This window comes from Myotis davidii, unplaced genomic scaffold (genome assembly GCF_000327345.1).
Source record: "Myotis davidii unplaced genomic scaffold, ASM32734v1 scaffold370, whole genome shotgun sequence".
NCBI lineage: Eukaryota > Metazoa > Chordata > Mammalia > Chiroptera > Vespertilionidae > Myotis > Myotis davidii.
This window is the reverse complement of record NW_006288615.1, coordinates 15100177-15113395: the sequence shown is the minus strand read 5'-3', so window position 1 is coordinate 15113395 and position 13219 is coordinate 15100177.

Below are 13219 nucleotides of genomic sequence, written 5' to 3'. Positions count from 1 at the left end.
TATGTGTAATGGATGAAATGGTAAATTACTTGTGCTGGGTATCTCCCTGCTTTGTTCGTAGGTATGAACAAAATACTGAGTATGGCTCAAGCAGTTTTCACGGAACGCACCATCTCTATTGATGCTTTGACCGCTGTCTGTAACATAGTAGGCCTCACTAAACCCTGTTGAAGAAAAGTAGGGCTCTACTATAATATCTGAAGTTGACATTTTGATAAACTTAGATGGAGTTGTTGCCCATCCTGAACTGTTGACTCAGATGAGAGGGAGAAAAAAAATCTAACAACTGCTCAGAATAATAAGAGTGAATAATAGGAGTAAGCCAAATGCTACAGGTGAAAAGATGAGAAAGTGCTGTCATTGGTAAGCTGAAAACAAGTGCGGAGCCTGTTTTAGCAGAGGTTGGAGTTGCTAGCTCCTAATTGTAGCTAAGGAAAAAGGTTCATCATTCAGTTCAGACATTCTTTTTGGAGCCTACTGTTATGCAAGGCATTGTGGTTTTACAAAGGTGAACCAGACCCTGATTTTCCCACTTCAGCAGTCCCCTCCGGCGAGCTACCTCCACCCCGGACTGCTTAATAGAAATCCCTATTTCTTCCTTGGTGTTTATTTTAACTTGTTGTACTAACCTGGCGAATGTTTTACTATGAACATCACAACCCTAATATTCATCCCTGAGGAGAACGGTAAAAACACGACCTCTGTCAGAGTTGAAGGCAATCCTTAATGCTCTTGGGAACATGTTGATGTAAACTTTTATGTCATTTACCTGCCTTCTGACCTCCTAGATCTCAGATTCCATTAGAAACAAAAGGTCTCATTCTTAGAATGTATTCTCCTTTACTTAGAAAATCACCTCTATCATATTTGAATCCCATTCAATAACCACTCTCACATTTTGGAAAATTTTCCAAACTTTGCCTAGCTTTCCGTCTCAGAACTAATTTACTTCCCAGCCTGCTGGGAGAGAAAGTAGCATACAAACATGTAGTCCTTTTCTCTCTAGCATCCCCCGCCCACCTGCCCAACTCATCATTGAATATTAGTGGAATTAAAATTCAATGATCATTTCTTGCTCTGAAAATATGTGAATTAAGTTGGATTTTTAGACTCTGATAGAACTAGATTTGACTTGGTGTTACTACTTACTGTGTGCCTTTGGGCAGGATCAATTCTCCTATGTGAGCCTTACCGGTAATTTCCCCATCTGTAAAACCCACTTTGAAGAGTTATGCAAACAGAAGTAAAACATTTAGCATGCCCAATAAGTGCTATTTGCATAAAAACAGTGTAAGACGAGGGTAAGGCCTAGACTCTGAAGCCAGACACCCTGGGTACATCATTCCAGATCTATCACTTATATGCATGTGACATGAGCAAGCAACTTAACCTCTTGGTGTGCTAATAATAACTTACTTCCTAAGGGTTTTGTGAAGATTAAATGAGTTAATATATGTAAAGCACTCAGAATAGTGCCTGGCATCTGGTACGCATTATTTAAATGTGAAGTACTATTATTTTCTTCTTCTTTCTTGAACCTGATCTCATGAGTATAATCATTGTTTGGAACCCACGTTTGGCTGGGACTTTGTTGGTAAAAAAACAGCCTTCTTTGGCCCATCTTCCAAGCAATGCTCCGACGTTAGCTCCTGAACTTTTCCTGAAAGAGGGGAAACATGGAGGGTACATTCTATCTGCTTTGAGCTTTGAATTAGAGAGCTGGCAGTCCTCGCTAGGACACTGCGCAGATTGGTTGGCTGTAGTTTACAATCATTCTTATTCTGTGGGAAGCCAGGAAACCAAGGTGACACCAAGGAAAGCAAAGTCCCAAAAGTGAGTCTCTGAGCACTAAATTCTACATCTTATCAGCACTCAAAATCGTGACAGGAGAGATTGCTAATTATTTCAGCAATAAAATAGGCAAGAGTCAGCCTCATTTATGTATGTAGCCTGGAACTGAGTATGAAATGAGAGCCTAGTGGAAATTCAGTAGAGAAAAAAACATTCAAGATCAATTTTCTTTTTCTATACATCAAAAAGACCATTTAAAAATGTAACAGTGATGCCTGTATTTGGCTTGAAGAGACTGAGATGAAGGTATGGAAATTCACCAGGCAACTTCTGGAGCTAGCGATGCATAAATTACACAGGCCCTTATCAATACAAATTGAAGATAAAGTAAAGTTAATGTACACAGCACAGAGCTTTGGAATTCTAACTTGTTCTCGTTATATCTTGCCTGGGAATCAGTGTGATTAAAGCAATTGATTTTTCTTTTCTCATTGTATCTTTTCATCCTTCATCAGTAGCCTCTTATAATCTTTATTCATTGCTATAAACAAAGGCAATGTCTGGACTTCATAAAACCTTTTCTGCCTTCGCTTTATTTTAGACCTAGTTTTGACCCATGATGAATTGCTGAACGGTTGATTTCCTCACACTCTTTTTTGCTAACCTTTCTTGACAGCTTCTGGATTACTCTATCTAGTAATTTGCTCCATAATAAAGGCTACTGTGAAATGTCTTCCATTTCCTTTATTTTTAACAAGGATTCTTAACACCCTCTGTAGGTGACAATATGCAATTACAGATATAAAGTGTCCCCCAGGGGATGGTGCTCACAGATGCCACCAGGATTTTTGTAGCACAACTGTTAACTGTAATGAAAACAAAGAATCAGATTTTCCAAACATCCAGCTCAAATAAAATTTTAATTAAAAGTTATGAAGGTGTTTTATTGATTAACAATCTTAGTAATTAAGGAATGTGGTTGACTTTTTTTTTCTAGTTGGATTTGTTCTTCCTTTGAGATCTCTAATTGTTGTATGGTTTTACATTTATTGATAACTCTGTTTGATGAATGCAGATGCCACCTTTTACAGCCGTCGTTGACAGAGTAATCATATTGTGAGAAACACCAGGCTCATGTAGTAACAGCTGTTGCAGTTATCCATGCTGACATCCATTGGGGAAATGTGTTTGCTGCTATCATGGGTACACGATAAATGGAAGGTGCAATAAAGCACAAGCTAACATTTTGAATATCCTTACAACTCTAGGAACTTTATTGCATATTACAAGCACTTTGATCTCTGTCCAGTATTTAAGTCTTAATTATCAGACTAATTGCACAGACTATGTTCATTTTCAGTGGTAATCCTTTTGTGATTAGCTTCTGCGTTCAATAACTGACTTATCCTTTAATTAAAAGGACTGTTAACCTTAAGGCCGCTGCTGTGTCTTGGGATGAACCCATACAGAGTTAATGTTTAATATCCTTGTAAAAGCTTTTGCTGAAAGGTGTAGTATAAAAATGTGTAGAGGGAAAGCCATGAAATGTATTTCACTTTTTCTGATGTGCAAAAGAGCTCTGCTAAAGGTGAGGGTTTTAACGAAGCCTCCTTGCAGGTTAAATTTCCTCAGGGCCTATCTAACTGTACAGCCACTGTATTAACCCCCTGAACCCTGTACTCATTTACAGGAAGAGAGCACTTACTTCAGAATAAGGCAGAATTTTCTCTTGGTTTTCAAAATCATTATATGTGGACGTGATCAGTGTTCTTAGCTGCCGGTGATCCAGGAGAGTGAATTTCCTTTTTCCCTTTCTTTCTTTTCCCTCTCCCTTTCTCCTCTCCCTTTCTCCTCTCCCTTTCTCCTCTCCCTCTCCCTCTCCCTCTCCTTCTCCCTTCTTTTCAATGCTACAACTAAAAGTGTTTTACATTGATTTCTTTGAAAAGGTTCACAGCAGCTTGAAAACAGACATACAGTGCCACATTCATCCAAGTTTCAAGTAGTGTGTGGTCAAAGTGGGTAAAACTTAGTTCACAGGTGACTTGTGAAACGATTGAAGAACAGATGCAGGGAGAATCAGTACCACAGTGTGGAAAGCCTGCCAAAAAGCCAGATGCAGCTGATGGAAGTGCTCTATTTCTTCTTCACTTTGGCATCTCGGTTCTGCAATGAACACTTTTCCGTAGTGTGCCCCATGGCACGGGGTCTATTGCTGCACCTGTCACTTAGGATGAGAGAGAGAAATGGTTTCTATGATTCCTCCCCTCCTGCTCATATCCTGGCCTCCCAGAGGAAGGAGCCCTTCATTGATTTCTCACCCCTCGTGTCTTCACATGGAAAATGCTGGCTGCTGGGACGAGGAGCTAGGGGAATGCCTCCTTTCCTAGGCTCCTGGGCCGTCCTGTCTCACCTTCCAAATTTTACTTCTTCCATTGGTTATGTGAAGACTCGCCAGGCAAGATTTATCTTCGTTGGTACATATTTTCCAGGAATTCAGCAATAACATGAAATATTTACCAAATGAGCATTGCCATCTGCTGGGGGATTCTGTGGTAAACTGAAACTCAGACCCTCGCTAGTGGGACAGTAACTCCTTTCAGCCCAACACGCTCACTGCTGGGGGTGGTAGTATAGCAAGGAGTTAGACTATCCTGAATAGATTGTATGTTTCTAGGTTTAGAATTCATCGACTATTTTGTTCCTAATAATGAACAGGGAGCTAGCATGCGATGAGTGAGCTGGTAAAACGTTACCAATGTTAGCAGGGAGGGCGTGGACCCTGTGGTTTACAGCATCAACTCCGGAGCTGGAGAAATACCAGTGCAATCCCAGCTCCATAGATCACCAACTGCGTGACTGTGGACAAATTACTTCCCTTTCTGAATCTTGGTATCCTCCACTATAAAGTGGGGATAATGCTCGTGATGCTGTCAGGAATAAATGAGATGGTACATGTGGAACATTTAGCAAAATATCTAATGCATAGTGTGGCTGTAGTTATGCAGATTTAAGTTTCTATGTCTTGAGAGACTGTCTAGTAGCTAAGAAAGTAGGGGCAAATATATTACATACAGTGATTTTAATGATTATGATTTCCTATAATTCTGGCCTGTAGTCAGTCCTTTGATTCTTATAGAAACATATGAAGTAGGCTACTTTACTGATGATAACTCCAAGGCTTGGTAGGTATATGTGTGCTCAGGCTTACATGTTGTAAAGGAGGGACTTAATAATCAAACCAGGCTGCAAGCCCAGGGCTCTTGGTTAGCCATTCTGTCAGAATACAGGGAGCCACATGAGTCAGGAGGCTTCCATTTTTCCCCCCAAGTTTTCCTACAAACTCACAACTCAATCATTTATCTCCTCTTCCTCCAAGCACTAAACCTTTCCAAAGTAGACTAATTAAATATTCAATATATCAAATTCATGGTAATTTTCATAATTAAAGGTTTCATTTATATTAGTAAAATAAAACTATCCTGCTGTCAATATGTATTTCAAAATATATTTCAAAAGAGCTTACAAAGTGGATCTGTGCTTAGTAGAAAAAAACTAATTATGTATTTACTTTGGACAGTGAGTCTGCATTAATTATATGAGTTCTTAAAAATCAATTATGGGTTGTCAAAACTCAAAATATCTTGGAAGGAAACAGCAAATGAGAAATCATATTACAATGCATGTTAAAATAGAGTGAGGGTGCTGTTACGCACATACTATTGTTGAAGGAGTACCAAACTGTTCAGCACATTGTTCATACAAGAAAAATGGAACAGCAGAACACTAGGTAAAATGAGATGTGCCTAGACCAGGGGTGGGCAAACTTTTTGACTCGAGGGCCACAATGGGTTCTTAAACTGGACCAGAGGGCCGGAACAAAAGCATGGAGTGTTTGTGTGAACTAATATAAATTCAAAGTAAACATCATTACATAAAAGGGTACGGTCTTTTTTTTTAAGTTTTATTCATTTCAAACGGGCCGGATCCGGCCCGCGGGCCGTAGTTTGCCCACGGCTGGCCTAGACAATATCCTGAGATAATTTATTGGCCCTTACAATTATGGGAAGATGGAATGTGATGACACATGTATGTAGGAAAATGGCTGGTAGTTTTAGGGGTAGATTCTACAAGCTAAATATATATGTATACACTTTAATTTATATTATTTATTATCCTAATTCAAAAAAGAAACCTGTCAAAAATGACTATTAAATAAAGGGCTATATTTTATACACTGTTGAAAAATTTTTTGTGTCTAGCGGGGAATGAATCTATTATTTATATTTTCTTAGTGTTCAAATTACACATGTTATTTAAGCAATGTGATTGAAGAATTCAACTCACTGAGATATAACTGCTGTTGCAGAGCTCTCCACTCCATTCAGTGCTATCATGGGCTTTATCTTTCTGTTTCCTGTATAGCAAGCTGCCGTGATAATAGCTCCTCTGATTATCAGCCTTGTCAGTCACTTTACTTATTAAAAGAGTCTCATTTTGATTATTAAAATTTAGTCCCTTTTATTTAAAAACGTTAATCTCCTATCTGATCTAAAGCATTCATCTTCCTTCAGTATAGATTATCCTTCAGACTCCAGCAGCTTGGAGTGAGTGTGTGTGTGTGTGTGTGTGTGTGTGTGTGTTACACAATTTATCATCAGAAACCTGTCTCTCTTCCCTGTTCTTACTATTCTGGTGAAAGGGCAGAGAGGAACAAGAGAACAAAACCATTTCCTTCTAACTCTGGTGCTAAGAGTCTTTGTTGGTTATAATTGCTGTTCCCATCCATGCACATCTCATGTCTGGCCCCTTTCTTTCTACTGGTTTTTGCTCCTCTGTGATGGATTGGCCATCTAAATGCCAGCTCTTTCCAGCAGGGGGTATGGGATGCTTGATGAGTTCTTCCAAGGGCTGGACAGACACTTCTACTTGAAAGGTCCCTGTGAGGGTCTGAGAACCCTCTGAGTCTTGGCCTCTTGCTTTCTCTCTCAGCCCTCATCTCAGACTGTTCACCCAGTGGATGGTCCTCTGTGGAAGCACCAACCAGGGAGCCTTAAGGCTGTCTCCTCGTTTCCTTCAGCACATTGTCTGATGTCCTTGAGGACAACCCTAGTGTTCTAGGGATGACTGGCAACTACAGAATGTGTCAAGGCTATCCTGATTTCCTCCTGTCTCTGAGCACAGGCTCACCTACCTACATGGAGATCTGGTTCTTCGTAGTAAATAACAATATTAGAGACTAAAGTCTGAATACTCAGCTGTGCATGAGCTTGAGAGCTGGTGGTGGGAACAAGTGCTGCTTTTCTCTTGGACACTTTAAGTGATCAAGCTGGAAAAATCTTTCTTTTTAAGATCATGTGTTCTATTTCATACCTGATTCCCTCTCTCTTTCTCTGTCTCCCTCTCCCTCTCTCTGCCTAACTATAGACTATTCATTGGATATTCTCTGGAGAAATCACTGTGTTCCTAACATATGCTTTTAGAATAGACAGCCTGCCCTCATTAAATCCCTAAACCATTTCTATGCACGCTGTCCTTGGACTAGGATGTCTCAGTCTGTGCCAAAGCTCTGGAATGTCCATCTCCAGCCTATTCCCAGGACCCTGGGCCACCAAGTGGCCAACTGTGGAGAAAGGAGAGAGGGAAAACAAATAACTAGTGCCATGTGGTAGCTTTAATAAATGGCTATGATTGCTACTATTAAAAATTATGTATAAACCAGAATGCCAATTTATTATTTTACAAAGGGAGCTGCCCTTCAAGTGTTTTATTTTTGTGTTCATTATCCTATTATTGCGATATTTGAGAGACCAAATTTATATTCAAAATGTTACTGGGTGAGCAGAGAATCAGGTAAAGGCTGGATTATGGCTAAGCCTAGGAGGAAATAATCAGTCTCCAAAGGCTTTCTTGCTAATCCCACTGTTAGCTCAAGGCTAAGATCCCATTAGGCTCAATAGATGGCCTGGTCCAGTGGGTGTTGCTCAATGGTTGAGCGTTGACCTATGAATCAGAAGGTCATGGTTCAATTCCTGGTCAGGGCACATGCCTGGGTTGCAGGCTCGACCCCCAGCATGGGGCATGCAGGAGGCAGCTGATCAATGATTCTCTTTCATCACTGATGTTTCTATCTTTCTCTCCCTTCCTCTTGAAATAAATAAAAATATATTAAAAGAAAATAGATGGCCTGTTCCTCTTTGTATGTGTATCCCACACAGAGTGGGCATGCAACCACTCAACAGTGCAATCTAGGTGGCTGCAGCTGGAGGGAAGCTTGATGGTGTGACACAGGAAGTATTCTACTCAGTCATTGACTTCTGCACAGTGGGGAAGACTTTTTCTTTTATACATAGGCTAATAGTCTATCAAAAGGTTAGGGTAGTCCACGTAATCTCCCTCATCACTGGAACACAAAGGAGAGCTGATGGAGCACAGAAAGGGAGTGTGGAGAGAAAGGAATCACTTTTGGATAGAGGGTGACAAGCATCTTGGGCAGCAGCATACAGAGCAAGGAAGCCTGCTTGAGTTCCAGCAAGCATGGGTGTGTCTAGGGCAAAGTAGAAATAGCAGCAACAAGAATGACAGCAGCATATTTGATAGCTCATTTCTCTCTTGCTGATATTCTCAATGTTTTGCCTTCATGTCTTTTTACAAAATATGTTTTTCTAGGCCCCAACGAGGCTCAATCTGACCATGTCTTCTCTGCTCCTGCATCCCAAATGGCTGAGGTGCTCATGTAGCTGCATGAATTTGTATCACAGTAAGTGTGTAATTTCCCACTTGAACTGGGCATCGCTGAAACATGGGACAAGATTTGCATCCTCCCAGATCCACTCTCTCTTTCTCATTCCCCACAGAATGGATGACCTTTTTCCAGAGCTCTATACGCCTATCCAGTTGTTCTCAACCTTCCTAATGCCGCGACCTTTAATACAGTTCCTCATGTTGTGGTGACCCCCAATTTCATTGTTACAAATTAAACATAATTAAAGCACAGTGATTAATCACAAAAACAATATGTAATTATATATGTGTTTTCTGATGGTCTTAGGTGACCCCAGTGAAAGGGTCGTTCGACCCCCAAAGGGGTCGCGACCCACAGGTTGAGAACCGCTGCTCCTATCAGTCATACTGACTGCCTGGAGCCTCTCATAGAGAGGAGCCCTTTTCCTTTTCAAAACAAATCCCTTGCTTTTTGCCCCCTTTCCATTGTTTTCCTTTCAATTGATCTATTGATTTATCCATCTATCAACCTATTGATCTATTGTTTATTTTTTAAAGAAACCCTCTTGGCATCTTCCTCACAAACCATACATAAACTGAAGCCTTTAATCTGAAAAAGAAAGCAAACAGCAAAAACCTTCCCTCACCTTGCTTTCTCCCACTTGCTTTTGCCCATTTTCTTCTGAGTTCTAACACAACTGAGTTCTAGAACGAGTAGCTACCACATATTCTTTTCTAACTTTCCAGCCCATTGCAATGGTCTCTTGCTTTCATTATTTCATGGAAATTAATTCTTCAAAGTCTCCAAAAACTTCCTTTTTTTTAAAGTCAGTGGAATTTTTTAAATTTTATTCTTCTTATTTGATATGTGGAGACATCTAAAACTATAATATCCCTTTTGAAACTCCTTGGTTTTTATAGAGGGGGGGAACAGAAAAAGGCTGATGGTGGGAAGGGGGAAGCTGAGACCTGATTACGTTGCATATCATTACATATTTATTAATGGCAGGGGGACTAAAATTGTCTTTCCAGAAAGTTATGAACCCACTCTGGATGCCCCTTGAGGTTTCCCCAATATTACTCTTTCTTGTCCCTTTTCAGCCTCCTGAGATGATGGCTTTTCCCTAGCTGGTTCCTTAAATGTGGTATCCCTCGAGTTTTGCTTTTTCCCCTGTTCTCTCTTTACATGCCCCCAAAGGTCTCATTCACTCATAATGGTTTCAGCATTAACAAAATATGCTATCAGTTTCCAAGTCTGCCTCTCCAGCTCCCATCTCTCTCCTGAACTCTAGGCCCAAATGTTTAATTAGATCTTTCCACATGAAAGTTCCACTGGCATCTTAAACTCAATATGCTCTAAACTCAACTTATCTCCCTCAATTGTCTCAAAACCATCTTGATGTTGCATCTACAAGGTCAAAAACTTGGGATTAATTCTTGACTTTTCACTCTCTCTCACCCTAACTCCTCCAATCAATCAGAATCTGACCAGTCCCCATGCTTTTTCCTATAGCTTCGTTACCACTAACTCATTTCAGGCCTCTATCCTTGAGTGTGTCTGACAAGATCCCAGAGAAAGAGCTTTGTGCATAGTATTTATTGTTTTAATTATGAATATTGATCATAAATATTATGACTGCAGTAATTACATACGTTGCTGTAAAGACCTAAAGTACCAGTTTTTCCACAGGGCTTTGGATTAGCACAGTGATTGCTAGAACATATCATAAGGAGGTCTCTTAACCAAGGAAATTTATGACCAAATTTTGATTATCTTGGTTGTGAGGCCAAGGAAAACACACGGGATGGGAATAGTGAAATGATGCTAAAGCCTTATGTTAGGCAACAGCGTCAATCCTCTTTTCCTCTTAATATTTTATCAGCACAGACAACATCTGAGGAGGCTGTTTTGGGCTTGAATTTCTGCCTCTTGAGTGCCCCATACTAGAGCAGCACCGCAGTAGCTAAGTGACCACAATTCCCAGTCAAGGTAAGAAGGGAAAGCAAGAAACCAAAATAATCCACAAACTAGATAAGAATCTGCATGTTCCAATGAAAGAGAAATCAAGACTTGAGACGGAGCACTAAGTGGCACAGTGACAACTGAGTTTCAGGGCTCTGGCTTTAAGATTTAAACTCCTCATTTGCAGTGGCTTTACCTGTTACTATTTGTATTTTGGTCATTTGTACAATGAGGGGAAATGTCTACACAGCTTATAATCTTGCCATAATGCCGGGAGCCTTAGACAAGATAAGAAAAGGTTGGTTGAAAAGGAAATAGCATATTAGACAAGGGCCAGCTATGTCAATGGGCAAACTGAATAAGGCATTGTGGTGGTGCTGGTACAGAATCCCTCCCTTAGCTAATCTCATATGAAGATCTTGATTTCAAGTGCAGAGAAACAGAGAGCAAAATGTGGCCGTTTAGAACTGTTTTATCCATCATTATCTCAGATTTCCCAATGAGGCTGCTAAGCTTGGTTTTAGCCCAATAATCTGGGTAGGAGCTCTCTTAATGTACCTGCTCTGTTATGCCACTGCCAGTGTGAATGCCCCTAAATTTACTGATTTCCTCACACCCTTAAAATCAGATGACAAATACTACATTTGAGACCTGTCGTTATGTAGTATTTTGTTTGTTTATATTCTGGCAGAATATTCACATAAAGGGTTGCACAACGTGGAAGAAACTGCTGTATTGCATTTTGAATGCATGGTATTGATTGCTAGAGAATCAGTTAAATTGCAGTATGAATAATGATTGGCACTGGCCTTAACCCTTTTGGCTAAAATTGCTTATTTGTCATCCTGGCTCATGGAAGATATACACAACTGCTTGCTGATGATCTAACGGATCAACTGTGAGTATCATTTGGCATGTCAGATGAGAGGTAATTTAATGAGCTTCAGTTCCTGCCAATTACCTGGGAACAAATCCCTCTGCAAGCTATTCTGTACATCATCAAAATGTTTAACCAAATTCTCACTTGTGGCAGGTAAGATGATTGGGTGTGTGATTTGTCAACATGCTGTCGATATTATCTTGCATGCATTTGTCCTGTCTACTTAACCAATCACCTTCATTCTTTAACAATGACAAATTGTAATATGTAGTCATCCAATTCTTTATTTTAAATTACTCTGCTCAGTATGTGTACTCACTGTAAAACCAAAACATCCCAGGTGGGTGGGTTGAATTGCAGACTTGATTACTTGTGTGGTGTATGATCTTGTCAGTTGGCTGGAAAAGAAAAAATTGGCTTTATTCATGTGCCTACTGAATGCCAATGAAGAAGTTCTCTAACAAGAGCAGGAATCGAGGTGACTCTATGAACGGCCTCACATACAAAGGGGGAATTTGGGGAATAAAAGTTCTGTGAACTATCATTGATTAGGTAGGAGAAGGATACAGGCAATGGGAGGAGAGAGGTTGAGGACAGGAAGACAAGAGCAAGGAAAAGAGGGAAGATGAGGCACACATAGCATCCTTGTGAGCAAGGAAGGAACAAATGTATGGGTCATCTAGAAAACCTGAGGACTCTCTGGCTGTGAAAGCTTCATAAATGGCTCAGTCACCTTCCCTTTCTCCCACTCCTTGGATTTCTGTGAGCTTCAGAGGATGCCCTTCCCCAAGAACATCCCTTTCTAGCTCTATCTTTCTATCTCTGGCTCTTTCACTGAGTGCGTTTGCTGCTTCAGTTCTACTGCCATGCCAACCTAGACAGGAAGCTCAATTTAATCTCCTCCCAAACCAATGTGCACAAGTATTTGGTGACTTTGGTAAATTTACCTCCTACTGTCCACCATGCCACCGCCTCTGCTCTTCCTTCTCTCTCATCTTTCTTCAACCCCCCTGAGCAACACATACCTCCCCTGTTTTCCAGAACAGGCCTGAAGGTTGGGGGAAGGGCAGCCCAGCAGCTTCTGTCCCAAGTAATTTTATCAAGAAATTAGCAACATAGGTGCCTTCCTCTCTGAAGAAGAAATTCTATGGTAGTTGCTAAGAGGATAACATTTTCACCATCTTTTTACATTCTTCCATGAGAAAAATATTTTTATCTTTGCTAATTTACTATGCAAATTTTCTGAGGCATATGTAAGAAGACATTTGGAGCTGTTTTACTCACAATACTTTAAAAAAAAGAATCTTATTTTTTTTTATTGATTACAGACAAAGGAAGGGAGAGGGAGAGAGGTATAGAAACATCAACGATGAGACAGAATCACTGATTGGCCACCTCCTGCACACCCCACACTGGAAGTGGAGTCCGCAACCCGGGCATGTGCCCTGACCGGGACTCAAACCATGACCTCCTGGTTCATAGGTCGACACTTAACCACTGAGCCATGTTGGATGGGCACTCACAACACTTTTGATACCAAGTATGTGGGGTTTTATCAGCTCTCTGTGGACAACAACTGGGTGTCCACAATTCAATTCAATTCCATTCTGATAGTAACTACCTAGATTTAGTGCAAAACCCTACGGGTCAAGGATCAGTGCCATAAGACTACAAGTCCCAGGCTGTCACCTGTACTTCTGACTGATTGGTTATAAATCAGTGGGTTCTCACGACTCCATTCTTAGGTTAGATAATTTGCTACAACAGCCCACAGAGCTCAGTTTATCACCAGTTTATCACAATGAATACAACTCAGGAACAGCCAAATGGAAGCGATGCAGAGGGAAAGGGGTGGGGAGAGGGGC